At 35.2% G+C, this 6,308-nt stretch overlaps 1 non-coding gene across 1 annotated transcript; it reads right to left on the bottom strand.

Annotated features, from left to right (window-relative positions):
- Positions 1 to 905: 905 nt before the first annotated feature.
- On the bottom strand, positions 906 to 978 carry TRNAQ-CUG (transfer RNA glutamine (anticodon CUG)). Its single transcript has one exon. It is a non-coding gene; the product is annotated as a tRNA-Gln (tRNA).
- Between the last annotated feature and the right edge of the window lie 5,330 nt (positions 979 to 6,308).

Genomic DNA, 6,308 nt, shown 5'->3' with positions numbered 1-6,308 from the left:
GTTTGGCTTTTTGCCTGTCAGAGCATGCAAATTGTCAGTTCTGTGTTTAGGCAAACAGCCTCAGGTTGGGGACCCAAGAATATGGTCAGTAAAGCAATTATAGGAGTCCTAGAATCCTACACTTGAAAATAAAGGTATAATAATAAATTTAACTCAGAAACAGAGTTGATGTACAAGTAGCCACAAACAAAGATGCCCAGTCAGATAGTACTCACTTTAATGTCAAACACTAGCAGTTGAGAGAGTAATTTAGTTAATTCTCACCCCCTGAGTTTTTTTTCTTTAAACATAGGGTATCTCAGCTAATTAATGTGTTTATTTGTTTATTTTAATTACTTGTCAGTTCACATCTGTAATTTGATTTTTTCCCTTCCTGTACTTCCATAGAAGTATAATTAGATTTCTCTTCAAGCATTTGTATTCACTATTATTCAAGCTGATACAAAAGATGTTTGGTTTCACATGTCTCAGAAAAAAATAAATTAGTTAAGAAATACCCCAATTTAAGACATTTTTGCTAAAAGGTATGTTTAATACAGGGAGAGTAACAGGAAGTTAACTGTCACTCTGATTATCTAATTCTGAGAGCAATAGGATAGCATAATAGTTAAATGGAAGATAACTCTAAAAGTCATGGTGGTTGAATTAAGGTGATGCCCATGAGTAGGGAGTAAATGTAGACAAATATGATACTTGTTAGATGTTTTAAATTACTCTGGTTCTTCACACTTGCAATCTGGAAACATTATTCTAGTGTATATATTCTGTTTAGAAATGCCCCCAGGAAGGGAGCTGGCCTGATTTGTGGTTTGTCAGGTAAAACCAAGATGTTATATAAGATGAATATATTCTAGAAACCTATGTACAATGCTTGTTTTTTTTTTTTTTATCTTCAGTAGGTTGCATGCCCAACATGGGGCTTGAACTCACAACCCTGAGATCCAGAGTCTCATGCTCTACCCAGTGAGCCAGCCAGGCATCCCATGTTGTGCCTACTTTTAACAATACTGGATTGTAAACTTAACAATGTAAGTGGGTACATTTTATGTTAAGTGGTCTTATCACAATAAAAGAATGTTAATATATGATAATAACGGATTACGATCTATAGAAAAAATAAATATCTTCAATTCCAGACTGATATAAATAATTAAGTGAATAATATTAAATGAGAAAGAGCAGTTCATTTTCATAGGCTTCTAATTAATAAAGGTAGAAGGAATGATAAAAATATTCACCATTTAAGGTACACCACATTAATTTATCCTCCAATTATCACAAGGAACAGGATAATCACATATTCTTAAAGTGTCATCCAGTGGAGTAATTTTAAACCATAAATGGAAATTAGCTAAATTTGCAATTCAAAACCCTGGAGCCGCCACCTCAACCAACTGATGGAAGGCAACAACATCTGTAGTTACACATGTTGACATTATGTATCTCCTGATAGGATGCAAACATAAGGCACACAATATCAGTCATGTGGTATTAAAAAAAACTTTAAATAGCTTTATTTTTTTAATTTTTAATATTTCTATATTTGAGAGAGAAAGAGAGAGAGAGGAAGAGCATGTAAGGGACAGAGAGAGGGAGATAAAGACTCCAAAGCGGGGACTCCACTCTGATAGCAGAGAGCCTAATGTGGGGCTTGAACTCTTGAATCACGAGATCATGACTGAGCCAAAATAGGACACTTAACCAACGGAGCCACCTAGGTGCCCCACAAAAACCGTATTTTTAAACATGAATAAACAACAGACAAACCCAAATTGAATGGTGTTCTAGGACATAATGGACCACTACTTTTCAAAATAGTCATTTAGACAAAAGAAGATGGTCACATTTTCTAGGATGAAAGGAGACGAAAGAGACAGAAAAACTACACTGCACTCAAGATGTGAGACTCTGGGTTGTTGGCCTTTATTCTATGTTTATGTGAGATGTTAATATTTGAGAAATAGGATGAAGGTCAGACAGAAGTGTATGATGTTTGCAATTTTTCTTATAAGCTTGAGTTGTTTTAAAATGAAATAATATTTTAGGGGTTTGCTTAGTTCTTAGAGACAAAAGATAGTATGAAAACAACATTATAATACATACTATTAGGTTATGGATTCAAACATTAACTTAATAGACATGAGTGTATGTAGATATTTATGGGAAAAGAAATAAAGATCAAAGTAGTAAGGTGCACAATTTTGGACAAGAAAAAAACCATGGACTAAATATCTTTTAAAGGGGTTAGAACTTGTTACATAATGCAATATTTGTCTATTAAATTATTATTCTCATGTGTGTCTTTAAAAATCATTAAAACATATATCTCTATAGTAGAATTGTTTATTTTATTTTCTCTCTCCTTCTAACCTAGGTAACCTCAAGATCGTATCTTAACAATAGCTGTCTAGATCTACACCAAATACTTCTTTCCCATTTTGAGATAGTTTCCATGGATAATGTTATTTACTCTCATGGAAGGATTAGAAGAGTACACTGAATATCAAAAAAGCCAAATAAGCCACTGATACATTGCTTATTACAAGGGACCTACCACTAACATGTACATCAGATATGTATAGGATATTTTAGATTATGTAAAGAGTCATTTAAAAAAAGAAAAATAAAGAGTAATTTTCACAAATATTTTTTTACAATTTTATTTTTAAGTAATCTCTACACCCAACATAGGTCTTGAATCACAACTCCAAGATCAAGAGTCACATGCTCTCCCCATTGAGCCAGCCAGGCACCCCCACAGCTTTTTGTTAAGAAAAATATGCTATTTTTCTAGCAATAGTAATCCCCACTAAGTGTTAGATTTGCCAAATATAAATATTGTGCTGGTGACATGTAATTATTAATGGTGCATGATGTGTGTGGATGATAGGGCCATGGGGTAAATAGATTTTTCACAAGATTTTCACATTCTTTAACAACAATTGACATAATGCAATTTTTATTTAAGATGAATTAGTTGGCACCCACACTGATCTCTTAGGAGTAATACAATTACTTTTTTAAAAAATTAAAAAAAAACATTGAATTAGAAAATGCTTTCTGCTCTGAAGGAAGGCTTGGATAAGATCTTACCAAGGAAAAAGTGTTTAGGCCAAGTGCAAAAAGTACTACCTTAAAATCTTTCCTAATAAACAAGAAGGTTTTTTTTTTTTGCCATAGGGCAAATTACTTGTTACTGTAATAAATTAGGTTGTCTTAATAGTCATAGCATTTCAGAGCCAAAAACAACCTTATATGTCATCCCCTCCAGTTGTTTGGTTGTATACATTTAAAAAAGCCTTTGACAGATTAACTAATTTTCTCAGCTGGGCATCAGAATCTTTGGACTGTCATATCACACAAAATAAAAATATTTCTAGCTATAATGATGCCTTATAATAATGCTTATCAAACATTTTCAGGGTGCCCTCATCCACACTTTAGTCAGTGACTATTTAAACTGTATAGCATGGGTCAGAACTCATTTTACATATTTCAAATAACTGGTGTAAAAGTGAAGTTTGAAATTAAAGGTGGCAAATGTTAACTATGCTGTTTTGATTTATGGAAATGAGATAGAGCCTAAGGCTGAGAGAGGTAAAACCTTTTTATTCATAAAGTTGAACAGTAGGGTTAACTCTCAGCATTGACCTTCTTAATACTCTTATATTTAAGATATTCTGTGCTATTCGGGGAGAATCATTTGTAAAATTCCAGTGACAATTTTCTGCCTAAATTTTCTGAAATCTTTTAATCTGTCAATCAACACCAAACTAGATTTTTATGCATCTATTTTTGTGCCCAGAATAGTGCTAACTGCCAAAGTTATAAGAGAAAACAATTTAAACAGGACCCCTTCTCTCTTAGAGTGTACAGTCTAGTAGGGGATCATAAAATGACAAAAGGCCATTGCTACATAGGTTTATTGAGGATATGATATGCAAAGTACATTATACTGTGGTAGCGTATAGGAGGGGCACTGGATTAGTAAACTCTTCCTAAAATAATGATGCATAACAAGGCATCACCAAATTCTATGGCTTGATTTCTATTCCATCTATAATGGAATAGCTGATTTTGGAATTGCTGGCCCACTTTAAATGCCCACAAAAATGTGTTAAGTAGATAATGAGGGATTTCTGGGGAAGTGAGCAGAGGTGGAGAATCCTAAACTCACCTCTTCCCATGGATATAACTGGATAATGCCTACATCATGTAAATAATGCAGGAAATGACTCAAAGACTGAAAGAACAGACCTCACAACTAAAAACAGAGAAGAGACCACATGAAGAAGGGTATGAAGGGTGGAGGTATGGTAGGGAGCCAAATGGACTCACAGCACTGTCCTGGGAGGGAGGGATTTAGCAGGCTTGGAGAAGGGAAAAGAGCAGAGCCCCGTGCCAGGTACTCCAGGCATGGGGGACCTACATGGAGAAGACAAATCCCCGTAACATTTGACTGTGACAACCAGAGGGACCTAACAATTAGTGGAGCCTAACACCCAGAACTTTCAAAATTAGCTGGCTCAGTTCTGGGAGAATTAGGAGGGTAGAGTGCCTACCCTTAAAAAGAAAGCACAACAAAGAACCCCAAATAACCTACAGCATAGAAGCAGCAGTTTAAAAACACCTGGGATATATGGAAGGAGATTTATTTACTAATCTCAGAACCTGTGCTGGAGGGGCTGGAGGGATCTTTGGGGGACTTCTCCAAGAACAAAAGAGCTGGCAGGTGCCATTTCCCTCCCTCTCCCAACAAGTGTTGGTGAGGATGTAGAAAAAGGAACCCTCATGCACTGTTGGTGGGAATGCAAAGTGGTGCAGTCACTGTGAAAAACAGTATGGAGGTTCCTTAAAAATAGAATCACCATATGATCCAGGAATTGCACTACTGGACATTTATCTAAAAAATATGAAAAAAAAAACTACTTGAAAAGATATATGCACCTGTATGTTTATTGCAGCATTATTTACAATAGCCAAATTGTAGAAGCAGTCCAAGTGTCCAAGGATCAATGACTGGATACAGAAGAAGTGATGTGTGTATGTATACACATACATGTATAATAGAATATTACTTAGTTATAAAAAAGAATGAAATCTTGCCATTTGCAATAAAATAGATGGATCTCGAGGGTGCAATGCTAAGTGAAATAAGTCAGTCAAGGAAAGACATTTAAATACCATATGATTTCACTCATATGTGGAAATTAAGAAACAAAACAAAGAAAAAAAGAGACAAACCAAAAAACTTAACTATAGAGAACAAACCGATGTTTATCAGAGGGGAGGTGGTGGTGGGGGGATGGTTGAAATAGGTATTAGGGATTAAGAGTACACTTATCATGATGAGCGCTGAGTAATGTATAGAATTGTTGAATCACTAGATAGTACACCTGAAAGTAATATAACAATGTATGTTAATCATACTAGCATTAAAATTTTTAAAAATGGATAAAGCAATGTTTTCAAGGAATTAGAGAATAAAACCAGGCCCTGATAAGATCCAATGAGTCAAACAATATTTTGAAATTGAATCCTTTGCATGTAGAAGGACTTGGGTAACATTCTAGCCTTTCAGAAATGTTCCTTTATATTCCACAATTCAAGGTGACTGACCAGCAAATGAACTGCATACTATAATAAAACTGACCCTTTTCTAAGGAAGAAAAAAGATTGCAAGATCTGTGTGGTATAAATCAACCATGCCCAATGCACATTTAAAAAACTAAAAAGCTTGGGGTGCCTGGGTGGCTCTGTCAGTTAAGCGTCCAACTTCGGCTCAGGTCATTCATGATCTCACAGCTTGTGAGTTCAAGCCCCACGTTGGGCTCTGTGCTGACAGCTTGGAGCCTGGAGCCTGCTTCAGATTCTGTATCTCCCTCTCTCTCTCTGCCCCTAACCCACTCGCATTCTGTCTCTGTCTCTCTCAAAAATAAATAAAAATTAAAAAGATTAAAAAAATTTAAAAAGCTAATTGTGAAAAAGTAACAAATATAGGACATGGGCTGCCATCATGAACAGTGAAATAATTAGACAAAATATATGAAATTTCCATTTTTAGATATGGGACCATAGACAGTATTGACTGAAATCTTTGAACTAACAAATGAGATGACTTCTATTATTGTCATATTTTTCTGTATGGAGGCACTCTATGGCTTAAGAGGAGGTAGATGAGAGCTAACTAGAGCATGAAGGTCTTTCTGAAATAATAGGACAGATATCAGAGTTGGAGGGAGCCAGGATTTATAGAGAAAAATATCAGGGAAGAGAAAGCTGTAGAGAGAAAGTTCCAGAAATTTTCA

Source organism: Lynx rufus, unplaced genomic scaffold (genome assembly GCF_022079265.1).
Source record: "Lynx rufus isolate CCGP_SWC_20201006 ecotype Redwood Valley unplaced genomic scaffold, mLynRuf1.p SCAF_9, whole genome shotgun sequence".
NCBI classification, from domain to species: Eukaryota; Metazoa; Chordata; class Mammalia; order Carnivora; family Felidae; genus Lynx; species Lynx rufus.
The sequence above is the reverse complement of the archived record's forward strand: the minus strand, read 5'-3'. Positions and strand labels throughout refer to the sequence as shown.